The sequence below is a fragment of the Leucoraja erinacea genome, chromosome 1 (genome assembly GCF_028641065.1).
Source record: "Leucoraja erinacea ecotype New England chromosome 1, Leri_hhj_1, whole genome shotgun sequence".
NCBI classification, from domain to species: domain Eukaryota; kingdom Metazoa; phylum Chordata; class Chondrichthyes; order Rajiformes; family Rajidae; genus Leucoraja; species Leucoraja erinaceus.
Genome location: NC_073377.1, coordinates 127,239,390 through 127,252,990, shown reverse-complemented (window position 1 = coordinate 127,252,990; position 13,601 = coordinate 127,239,390).

Below are 13,601 nucleotides of genomic sequence, written 5' to 3'. Positions count from 1 at the left end.
TGTACATGGTGGCTTGGGTGCTTTGGTTTGAAGTTGAAAGGCACTACTTACTGCAAATGGTAGCTTGGGTGCTTTGGCTTGAGGTTGAAAGGCACTACCTACTGCAAATGGTGGCTTGGGTGCTTTGGCTTTAAGTTGAAAGGCACTACTTACTGCAAATGATGGCTTTGGTGCTTTGGCTTGAAGTTGAAAGGCGCTAATTACTGCAAATGGTGGCTTGGGTGCTTTGGCTTGAAGTTAAAAGGCACTACTGCAAATGCACTCACTCACTTACGGCTGTGATTTTTGGCCATCTTACTCAGTCCCCCCTCCGCTGAGCAGGTGCAGAGAATTATTCCCATCAATGAAAAATAAAACTGTTATTAGTGTTTAAAAAATGTTGAGAATCTCTCTCCTGTCAATCACGCCCTAAAAGCCACACCTTTTCCGGTGGGAGGGGGAGGGGGGTTATAAAACCCGGAAGTGTGGGTGTGGCTCGGTCTCTGCATGATGGGGGAGAGGTCATGACTGGCTGATCTGTGAATCAACTGAACACACTGAATGTCTACTGAACTGTGAGTTTGGTGTTTTGTGTGGTTTTATGGTGGTTTTATGGTGGTTTCACCCTGCATGAAATGGTATGAAGCTGCATTTGAATTTGGTGGTCTTCTACCCTGCTTGAAGTGGAATGAAACTGCACTTGAATTTGGCAGCCTTGCATCCTGCTTGAAGTGGTATGAAACTGCACTGAATTAGGTGGCCTTGCACCCTACCGAAAGTGTTATGAAACTGCACTTGAATTTGGTGGCCTTGGATCCAGCTTGAAGTGGTATGAAACTGTACTTGAATTCGGTGGCCTTGCACCCTGCTTGAAGTGGTTGGAAACTGCACTTGAATTCGGTGGCCTTGCACCCTGCTCAGAGTGGTACGAACCTGCACTTGAATTTGGTCGCCTTGCACCCTGCTTGAAATGGTAGGAACATGTATTTGAATTTGGTGGCCTTGCACCCTACTTGAAATGGAATTTCAAGGAATAGTCATGAATTTCAAGGAACAGCCAGCCCAGCAGCTGTGAGTGAGCTGCCAGCAGATCAGGCTTGATGGACTGAGCTAACACCCAAAGAACCCATACCAGCACTCCAGAAAGCCCCCCATTGGCCACCAATATTGGAATTGGTGGAGAGGTGGAATATTGCGTCGGGGGACCAGTCCTCCCGTGCGAACATGGGACCCAACGGGTTCCACTTAGTCTAGTACTATTTAAAGATACATTCACTACTGGATCCTAGTCCTTAGGAAGGAACTGCAAATGCTGGTTTATTCGAAGATAGACACAAAATGCTGGTGTAACTCAGTGGTTACTCTAAAAAGCTAAAGAAGCGACTCTTAGACTAAAGAAGGATCTCAACCCGAAATGTCACCTATTTATTTTCTCTAGCGATGCTGCTTGACCTGCTGAGTTACTCCATCATTTTGTTTCTATCCTTATAATTTGATTTCTGGTAGTGATGAGACTATTGCTCACCTGTGCTTAGGAATAGATAAGGTAAATGCAGAGTATTATACCAGAGTAGGGGAATCAAGAACCGGGGGACATACAGTGGCTTGCAAAAGTATTCATACCCCTTGAACTTTTCCACATTTTGTCACGTTACAACCATAAACTTAAATATATTTTATTAGGATTTTATGTGATAGACCAACACAAAGTGGCACATAATTGTGAAGTGGAAGGAAAATGATACATGGTTTTCAAATTTTTTTACAAATAAAAAACTGAAAAGTGTGGCGTGCAAAAGTATTCAGGCCCCTTTACTCTGATACGCCTAAATAAAATCCAGTGCAACCAATTGCCTTCAGAAGTCACCTAATTAGTAAATAGAGTCCACTTGTGTGTAATCTAATCTCAGTATAAATACAGCTGTTCTGTGAAGGCCTCAGAGGTTTGTTAGAGAACATTAGTGAACAAACAACATCACAAAGCCCAAGGAACACACCAGCCAGGTCAGGGATAACGTTGTGGAGAAGTTTAAAGCAGGGTTAGGTTATAAAAAAAATCCCAAACTTTGAACATCTCACGGAGCACTGTTCAATCCATCATCCGAAAATGGAAAGAGTATGGCACAACTGCAAACCTACCAAGACATGGCCGTCCACCTAAACTGACAGTCCGGGGAAGGAGAGCATTGATCAGAGAAGCAGCCAAGAGGCCCATGGTAACTCTGGAGGAGCTGCAGAGATCCACAGCTCAGGTGGGAGAATCTGTCCACAGGCCAACTATTAGTTGTGCACTCCACAAATCGGGCCTTTATGGAAGACTCGCAAGAAGAAAGCCATTGTTGAAAAAAAGCCATAAGAAGTCCCGTTTGCAGTTTGCCACACGCCATGTGGGGGACACAGCAGTTACAGAGATAGGTTGAATAAGTTAAGTCTTTATTCTCTGGAGCGCAGAAGGTTAAGGGGGGACTTGATAGAGGTCTTTAAAATGATGAGAGGGAGAGACAGTGTTGATGTGGACAAGCTTTTCCTTTTGAGAATAGGGAAGATTCAAACAAGAGGACATGACTTCAGAATTAAGGGACAGAAGTTTAGGGGTAACATGAGGGGGAACTTCTGTACTCAGAGAGTGGTAGCGGTGTGGAATGAGCTTCCAGTGGAAGTGGTGGAGGCAGGTTAGTTGGTATCATTTAAAAATAAATTGGATAGGCATATGGATGAGAAGGGAATGGAGGGTTATGGTATGAACGCAGGCAGGTGGGACTAAGGGAAAAAAAGTTGTTCGGCACGGACCTGTAGGGCCGAGATGGCCTGTTTCCGTGCTGCAATTGTTATATGGTTATATGGTTATATGTGGAGGGAGGTGCTCTGGTCAGATGAGACCAAAATTGAAGTTTTTGGCCTAAATGCAAAACGCTATGTGTGGCGGAAAACTAACACTGCACATCACCCTGAACACACCATCCCCACTGTGAAACATGGTGGTGGCAGCATCATGCTGTGGGGATGCTTTTCTTCAGCAGGGACAGGGAAGCTGGTCAGAGTTGATGGGAAGATAGATGGAGCCAAATACAGGGCAATCACCTTCCAGCAGGACAACGACCTTAAACATACAGCCAGAGCTACAATGGAATGCTTTAGATCAAAGCATATTCATGTGTTAAAATGGCCCTGTCAGTCCAGACCTAAATCAAATTGAGAATCTCTGGCAAGACTTGAAAATTGCTGTTCACAGACGCTCTCCATCCAATCTGACTGAGCTTGAACTATTTTGCAAAGAAGAATGGGCAAAAATTTCAGTCTCTAGATGTGCAAAGCTGGTAGAGACATACCCCAAAGGACTTGCAGCTGCAATTGCAGCGAAAGGTGGTTCTACAAAGTATTGATTCAGGGGGGCTGAATACTTTTGCACACCACACTTTTCAGTTTTTTATTTGTAAAAAAATGTGAAAACCATGTATCATTTTCCTTCCACTTCACAATTATGCACCACTTTGTGTTGGTCTATCACATAAAATCCCAATAAAATACATTTATGTTTGTGGTTGTAACGTGACAAAATGTGGAAAAGTTCAAGGGGTATGAAAACTTTTGCAAGCCACTGTAAGTTTAAGGTGAGAGGGAAGAGATTTATCAGGAACCTTAGAGGCAACCTTTTCACACAGGGTGATGGATATATGACACAAGCTCCCAAAGAAGGTATTTGGACAGGTACATGGTTAGGAAAGGGATGTGGGCCAAATGCAGGCATCTTGGTTGACATGGGCAAGTTAGCCCAAAGTGCTTGATTCTGTGCTCTGTGCCTCTGTGACGTTATGACGCTACTTTCTTGAGTAGACATGATTGGTCTTCTCCGAATACCAAGCATCTCTATGCCATGCTTGTGTCAGTCTTCATGGGTTAGTTTCATCCATGGAAAACCTGAAAGCCAATGTCCTTAAGAGTTGCAGACTATTTTCAAGTATTGCAGGGTGTCTTTATATGATGCTCAACACGCATTAACAAAGTTCAAGAAAATATTTCAGCTTAATATGGCTGGATTCTGCTGTCACCAATATCAAGAGGCAACACTAAGCTGATGTGTTGCCTGCTCTAGAACCAATGAGTATCAAACAGGCATTGTAATTTCCACATCAATTTTCAGGGCTATTGAATTTAGCCCCTAATGTGGGTTCAAACAATCACTTCTTTAAACTCATAACCCACCAACAAATTTGCATCAAGGATTTTGTGGATGGAAATCGTATCAGAGGGGATAAAATGACATATCTTGTGAATCATTCAACTATCATCAGAAGTAAATTGTTTTAATTGTTTTTGTTTTATATTTCTCACAAATAATGCCACAATGTTTATATACATCATTTTTCCATGGCCCATCTAGTGCATAGGACAACTCATTTGATATCCTTGGGTTCGGACCATTGACACAATTGTTAGTTCTAGATAAAAAAACAATGAATCTTTTTTCTACATCTCTCCATCGGGAACTTGCTTAAATCCTTAACCTTGACAAGCCTGAAGTTTTATACTCTATTGAGAAACAGTTTCATATATTTTGCGGAGTTCTTTATGCTTTCATTCGAAACCTGAAAGATTGGGTCTCCTTTCTAGGTAAGCACAAATGTGATCTTCTGTGCTGTATATTCTATACAAAATGTAATGCTAACATATACAGTGACGGAAGTTTCTCACTATACCTTAATAATCAACAACTTACAAAAACATGCACACTAACAAGGCTGTTCATTTGATGTATAATTTGTGGAGGATGCACAGTGCCATTGGATATTCTAGCCTATTTCCTCAATTTATTTTTTCTGGAAAGCCACAGCCTCAAATTGTTACATTAGCATGAGCTTGTGCAGATTCCACATCTAGTAATCAAGTTCTGGCTATTTTATTGGTGGGTAAATTTGTGTTATTTGCCTTTTCTATTTCTACATATTTGCAGCATTAGGATTCTGTCTGCACTTCCATGACGCACTTTTTCCTTACATTAGCTTTATTGATTTGGGCATGGAAACTATGAGACCACATTTCCTTTTGTTTTTGCAGTAACTCCATTCCCTTTTTGTCCTGTGTACCATTTTGATTGTACTAAAATAATTTTGTAAAATATTTATCAAATATTTTATCAAATCACAATTAATCTATTTGTAATTCTGTCTTCTGAACAGAGGATTACTGTGAAATAAAATATCCGAATGTGAGAAAGCATACAGTAATGTGTTCTGAGCTGCAGGCTGTGCAAGTGGCAAAATGTAATTTTTAATCATTGTTGTACTCTTAATGTGTAAAACCGTGTAGTAGCAGAATCATTGTTTAGATAACCAGGATCATGTTAAAATGGCTTGAGTCTTAATGGGACCAAATCTGAATGTTTAATTTATGTTCCTTTGGTTTCTGAGATTTACACTTGTCTTTTAACAACAGAGTTTGCTGCATCAAGCCTGGATGCCAAATCAGAATCAAACAGTTCCCACCACAATGCAGAGATTGAGAAATTGCCAAATTATATACTTGTAAAAGATAACCACCAACATTTTTGAAAAAAAAATTATATGCAGTTTACATATGCTGTAATTATTTCCTGTTGGAATGGTCGCTATAAATAGATTTATTCTTATATGGAATTGTATGCTGCTGTCACAATCATACCTTTATATCTGTTAAGATAATATTGAGAGTATTCCTTTTGTTATTTTCTGCTGAAAATAGTCCAGAAATAGTGAGACTCAATGTTGGCATACTCCTGTCACAATGAAACTCATAGCTTCTCAAATGGATTATGATTATTTTGTTGATATCAATTAGAATTAACTTTGGAATTGCATTTTGTTTTCGACCATGAAATTGGGCTAGAAAAGGAACACATTGTGTTGGAAGAAACTGCAGACGCTGGTTTAAACCGAAGATAGACACAAAATGTTGGAGTAACTCAGCGGGACAGGCAGCATGTTTAAGAAGGAACTGCAGATGCTGAAAAATCGAAGGTAGACAAAAATGCTGGATAAACTCAGCGGGTGAGGCAGCATCTATGGAGCGGAGGAAATAGGCAACGTTTCTGGTCGAAACCCTTCAGACAGGCAGCATCTCTGGAGAGAAGGAATGGGTGAGGTTTAGGGTCTGAAGAAGGGTCTCAACCCGAAACTTCACCCATTCCTTCTCTCCAGAGATGCTGCCTGGCCCGCAAATGAACACATTGTCCAGGAGTTTGAACATGGAACATAGAAAAGTTCTGCGCAGGAACTTACCCTTCGGCCGAACATGATGACACAATAATCTAATCTCACTTGTCAGCACATGATCCATATCACTCCAGTCCCTGCATATCCATGTGTTCCCATCTAAAAGTATCTTAAATGTTCCAAATGTGGCCTGGCCAAAAATCATATAGCGCTGCATCATGACTTCCTGATGCTTATACACAATGCCCGGACCAATGAAGGCAAGCATACAACACACCTTTGACACTCCATCTACTTGTGTTGCCACTTTCAGGAAGCAATGGACCTGGACCCCAAAATCCTACTGAACATCAATGCTGCACATCAATGTTGTTAAGGGTCTTGTGTAGTAAGGAACTGCAGATGCTGGTTTACACCAAAGATAGACACAAAATGCTAGAGTAATGCAGCTGGACTCTTGATAGAAGGAATGCGGAATGTTTCAGGTTAAGACCCTTCTTCAGAAAAACTATATCCTGCACCCTGTATCTTTCCCTTCACTCTGCCTATTGCACTTGAGTTTGCCTTGATTGTATTTATGTATTGTGTTATCTGATTTGATTGGATAGCATGCAAAACAAAGGTTTTCACTGTATCTTGGTACATGTGATAATAATAACTGTAAACCTTAACCCAATTGACACTGCAAACTACATGATAAGAAGGTGCAAGGAAGAGTTACATATTAAAAACAGACTGTACTTTTACCATCCGACACCCACTCGCCAAAGCCCCATGATCCAAAGTCTCTGCACTTCCCTTCAAGCAATACTTTACCTCAACACAGTCTCTTTCCCAAACCATCCAACAGGCCTCTCTGCTACACCACTGGTGTTGTCATTAAGAACACTGGAGGTTTCCCTGACTACCCACAATAATAAACCTAAACCTAAATCTGGTTGACAGGGTTGAGGCTCTATAAGGCGCTGGGAAGGCCACATCTGGAATAATGTGAGCAATTTTGGGCACCATATCTGAGGAAGAATGTGCTGGTTCTGGAGAGGGTCCAAAAGAGGTTTACAAGAATGATCCCAGGAATGTGTAGGTTAACCTATAATGAACGTTTGTCGGCACGGGGCCTGCACTCGCTGGAGTTTGGATGAATGAGGGGAGACCTCATTGAAACATACAGAATAGTGAAAGGCTTGGGTAGAGTGGATGTGGAGAGGATGTTTCCTCTAGTTTGAGAGTCTAGGACTAGAGGTCATAGCCTCAGAATTAAAGGAAGTTCTCTGGAGAAATTTCTTTATTCAGAGGTGGTGAATCTGTGCAATTCTTCCTTCCTTTTAAACACCATCCAGGGGCAGTCACTCCTGAACATTAACAACTACTTATTATAGATCCCTTGCTGCTCCTGTTCTCAACTTGCAAGTAAAATTAACCTGGCCTTACAGTTAATATTGTGAAACTATACCACGTCTGAAAAAGTTTTTCCATTTAAGAATGATTACTATACAAATTCTGCTTCAAAACACATATTTGGCAAAAATAAAGGAATGGCAGAAGATATGAAAAGGAGGTCATAAAATTCCTTGATCCTGCTCCACAATTCAATTAGATTGAGCATAACATTAATTCCATTTACGTGTATTATTTCCACATCTCAACTTAGTCTAACCTATCAAAAATCTGTCGATTTCACTCTTGAACATGACAGCTTTCTGAATAATTAGAACATAAAATTCTAGATTTTTATCCCCCTTTATGTGAAAAGTGCCTTCTGATTTCACTTGTAAATGGATCAGATCTCATTTGAAGATATGTTCTCGCATTCATTACTTGTCTGTGTGAAAATATAGTTTCTATGCAACTACTCTCTTTTTAAGTTTTAAAGAGTTCAGTTAGACATATTGAGACACAAGAAACTGTAAATGCTGGTTTACCAAAAAAATGCAAAGTACTGGAGTAACTCAGCAATCGGAAGAAGGTTCACATATCCATGTCCTGACACATTGAGTTACTCAAGCATTTAAAAAAAAAATTAGATCATCACTCATTTAAACTAAAAGGCAACAAGTTTTTCTGATAATTTAACTCCCAAATCACCCTCTTCAGGGCTAATATCCCCTCTCAGAGCAGCAAAAGCCTGAACTGAACTGAGTATGAAATGGGTTGTGACCAAAGCTTATATAATTAAAGCAGAGCTTTTTCCTGCAGTGCAATCCAACCCTTTTGAAATAAATGCAAGCATTCCATTAGCTTGGTTGATTGATTTCTCAAAATACCTTTAAGAGAAGTTATTCCATGCAATTGCATTTGTGAGCTACAGCTGTCCATGTCTATTCTCCAGTTAATCAGTTGTTGCAATGTGATGGACATTATAACATGAATACCTGACATTTTCTAACCTGCAGTATGGTTCCTGTCAATTTCTTTTAGTTCTGCCCCAGAACATAGTGTGGGATATGCTGTGTGGAGTCAGGAAAGACATTTGAATTGAATTTGGTGTCAACCATGCGGAAAACTATTGCATTTATTGTTACTTCTCTGCCATCTTTCAATCAAATCTTTTCTTTGTCATTTCCTGCCACTAAGTGTCTTTTTTGCTCACTGATTTCTATCTCCTGCTGATTCTTTCTACAGGGAAGTTGAAGATTGAGCATTCTGTTCAATGTAATACTGTTCTTAAATTTGAACTGTGGATCTAACCAGGGCAGAAGGGTACAGTTTGCACTGGAATATCTGGATGATAATGTAAATTCACCTTTCAATCCTCATCAGTTTAAAACAAAACTCCTTTGGTATAATTAGCCTTAATTGTTTGGGATGGAGAAAAACGCAAACAGAATTACTGCTCCTCATTGCTATCCAATTGTCCTGACTAGAAGTGCAAGAATGTGAACATTGGATGAAAGAACTCACTCGGCTGTAATGTTGTCACTAGAGCAATAACTTGCTGACATGCATCCTCAAAGTAACCCTAACAATAATGGTCTGGTTTTCTCACCTCCTTCTGTCTTTCAATACGTTTGTATTAAAGCAACTGATCTTTTGGAATTAATGAGGAAACAGAACTGATCTGCACAGAGTTTCTATGCTCTCCCTGTGACCACATGGTTTTCTTCAGTGCTCCAGTTTCCTCTCACACTCTAAAGATATATAGGATTCTAGATTTGGTAAAATTGTTTAATTATCCCTATTGCGTAGTGTTAGTGGACGGGGATCGTTGGTCGACGCTGACTCAGTGGGCCGAAAGGCGTGTCTCCTCACTCTGTTTCTAAAGTCTAGAGTAAAGTTGAAAGATTTGAAATACTTCAACAAAGCCAATCAAATATTTCAGTGTGGTGGACCAGATATACCATACATTTCCATGACCATAAGACATAGGAGCAGAATTTAGTCCATTCGGCCCATCAAGTCTTGGAATACTCTGCCATTCAATCATGGATGATCTATTTTTCCTTCACAACTCCATTCTCCCCATAACCTTTGACACCCTTACTAATCAAGAATCTATCAATCTCTGCTTTAAAAATGCTCAAAAAAAAATAAAAAAAAATAAAATAATAATAATAAATAATAAAATAAAAATGCTCAATGACATGGCCTCCACAACCAACTGTGGTGTTGAATTCCACAGATTTACCTTCCTCTGACTAAAGGAATTCCTCCTAATCTCAATTTACTCATCCAGCCATGGCCTTCTGAAGCCATGTGCACTCAACTGCTTTCCACCAAGCTCTAGTTAATTTCTGATGCTTATTTTCTTTTCATTGAATCATACCATTTATAAAATCCATCATCATCATTATCACAATTGAAAACATCAGCAGGCACGGTGCCTTTCAATGGTATTACGACAGTGATCGCAATTTCTATTGAAGTGTGGATGGCTGTTGGCTCGCTATGAGCTCATCCACCCTTTGACAGGTCTTGTTTTTGGTCCTGCTGGAGTTCCACAGACCCCTCTTCACCTGGCAAACCAGGTGGGGGAGACAATAGACAATATGTGCAGAAGTAGGCCATTCGGCCCTTCGAGCCAGCACTGCCATTCAATGTGATCATAGCAGGGAGACGGTTTAGTCGCCGACTATCCGACCATGAAACAGGTAGCACGGGATTACATGGTACCCGTGGCGGGGGGAACTCCCCCCGACCTGACTTACTATAAAATCCAGCTTTGCTCCAATATTTATAATACTCCAGAGTATAATAAAGGACATTTCCCACCCCGGACACTCCCTGTTTGAACTGTTGCCGTCAGGCAGACGGTACAGATCTACAAGGACAAGGACGAACAGACTAAAAAACAGTTTTTACCCCACTGCTATAAAAGCACTAAATGTAGCCGCCAAGGAACGCAGGGTCGATACATACTAAGGGACTGTGGTACACTGTGAAATCGACAGAAGGATGGAGGGTTGGGTGTTTATGCGTGCTATTTTCATGATATTTATTTTAGTTGTTTATCTTTTAATATTTTATCTTGTATGTATCGTTAGCTTTTAGAAATGTTTGAATGGTGCACTGACTGGCTGACATTTTTAAATTTTGTTGTACATGGTTCATGTTACAATGACAATAAAGAAACTATTCTATTCTATTCTATTTTCTTCTTCACTGATATATGGATATGCCCTCTTTAAGTATGCAGAGCAGTGATCAAATTGATGGTTCAGGTTATCTAAAAATTCTGCTTAAATATATCAATATTTGCTTAAGTTCCTTCCACCTTTCAGTTCTCAAAAGCATACATTGAAAATATCTAAACGGGTAAGCCATTAGTTAAATAACTGAAATGTTAAAAAGTTATGAGGAGGGTTAAGTGAATTGATATTATTAAAGACTTTGTAAATTTCAGCCTCTGGGTCCTTGAAAATGCTAAACTGTGTTTCACGCCAATAGTAAGTGCAGAGATCTGCAGATTTAAGATGTTGTATTGTGTTATTTATGAAATCTGTGTCTTTCTATAAAACGTGCAGCACTCAGCTTCATCCCATTGTATAGCCTCCACTTGTCCCCTGTCACAATAGTGGCAATCTTCTGCCACCCACAGAGATGATGGCTTCATACATCTGGCCCAATTTAATATTTAATGCAAAGAGCTTTCTTGAAAAATACATTTCTTGTATTTTTTTGGTTTTCAAAGATATCAAGTGTAGATAATGTGGCAAAAGATAATAAAAGCAATAATTCATATATTTCAAAAAATCCAATGCGCTCATATGTGACATTACACTCAGTAAAATCTCAAAGTCATGAAACAGCATTATAATTAGCAATAAACAGCAATTTTAAACAGAGGTGCACACTACAAAGCAAATATGTTTACCTGTGGATGTGTTATTGATCTGTTGTTTCAGAAAAGGCATTCCCACTCTCACTAACTGAGGACAGCACAGTGGCACAGTGGTATAGTTGCTGCTTTATAATGCCAGAGACCCGGGTTCAATTCTGACCTTGATGCTGTCTGTATGGAATTTGCATATTCCTGCTGTGACCGTGTGGGCTTTCTCCAGGAGCTCCGGTTTCCTCCCACATTCCAAAGACACATAGGTTTGTAGGTTCACAAAAAAGCTGGAGACACTCAGCGGGTGCAGCAGCATCTATGGAGCGAGGGAAATAGGCAACGTTTCGGGCCGAAACCCTTCTTCAGCCCGTTTTCGGCCCGAAACGTTGCCTATTTACCTCGCTCCATAGATGCTGCTGCACCCGCTGAGTTTCTCCAGCTTTTTTATGTACCTTCGATTCTCCAGCATCTGCAGTTCCTTCATAAATATAGGTTTGTAGGTTAATTGACTTCTATAAATTGTCCCTAGTATGGACAATATAACTAGTGTGTGGGTAATCGCTCGTTAACAGGCTTGACCCACTCCAGTTTGCCTATAATGCAAGGCGTGGGGTGGAGGATGCCTGTTTGACTCTCCTGGACACAGTTAGCAGACAGCTGGACTCCCCACACCCCCACACACAGATTTTATTTATGGACTTTTCTTCAGCTTTTAACACAGTTAACACGGTCACCCTCTGCAGCCGATTTCTGGATCTACAAGTCAACCCATCACTTATCCTATGGATAAAAGACTTTCTGCAGGACCGGCCTCAGCATGTGGTGGTAAATGGTTTTAAATCCAAGAACATGATTTTAAACACTGGTGTCCCCCAGGGTTGTGTCTTATCACCAATTTTATTTTCCATCTACACAAACAACATAACAAACAATAACAGACATTTCCCTTTTTAAGTATGCAGACGATATGGCCCTGGTGGCCCACATCAAGGATCACACTTCTCTGGCTGCCTACTATCAGCAGGTCAACACCTTGATGCTGTGGATCAAAGAGAGCTCTCTGGAGCTTAACATCTCCAAGACCAAGGAGCTGTGTTGTGGGGGGAGGGCGAACATCTACCCCCCAACCTCTCTTTGAACCTCTGAGGCTGAATGGGCAGATATTTGAGCAGGTAGAGGCCTTTATATATCTGGGCACAGAGATTGACACCCACCTGTCCTTCTCCCAGCACACAGACTCTGTGTACAAAAAGGCACAGCAATGCCTGTTCCTGCTGAGGAAACTCAGGAGCTTTGATGTCAGACAGGACATTTTAACAGCTGTCTATAAATCACTTATAGAATCTGTACTCACCTTTAACATCACATCCTGGTTCACCCTCACCTCTGTCAAAGACAAATCAAAGCTTTTCCGGATCATCAATCAGGCAAGCAAAATAACTGGCAAAATTCAAAATCAATTATCAGTACTCCACGCCCAGGCAGTTAAAAGGAAAGCCAATCTCATTACACAGGATCCCACCCACCCCCTGCACAAGTCTTTCCAACCTCTTTAACAGCCTGCAAGTATGGTTAATGCGTGTATTTACATCAGCAGACTTTGGAGGTAGTCGCTACTAAGCCAGGGAAGTGTGTTGGTGGGGAAGGAAAGGAGCATGAGTGGGTTAGGTAGCTGACAGGATTGCAATAACTGTAAATGCAAATTTGAGCCAACGGAAAATTAAATAATCCTCCCAAATTACTGTCAACTTAAACATGCTGGCTGTGATTGTAACAAATTGTTGGTTTGTATTGCCCAGGTCATAGGATTGAGTCTGTCGTGCTTATTGCATAACAAATTTTAAGAGGGTTTAAAACAAACGTTAATGTGCATGGAGACACAAGGAACCACAGGTGTTGGAATTTTGAGCAAAGCACAATATGCTGGAGATACCCAATATGTCAAGCAGCCTCTGTGGGGGGAATGGAGAGGCGACATTTCAGGTCTGGGAAAGTCTGTAGGAGGATCTGAACCTGAATCGTCGCTGATCCATTTCCTCCGTAGATGCTGCCCGACCCGTAGAAATACTCCAGCATTTTATATTTTGTACGTATGCCTGGGCTATTTCAGTTATTGTTCAGATTCCTTGAAGGCAGACAAAGGCAAAGAGGCCTGGGTATCTTAA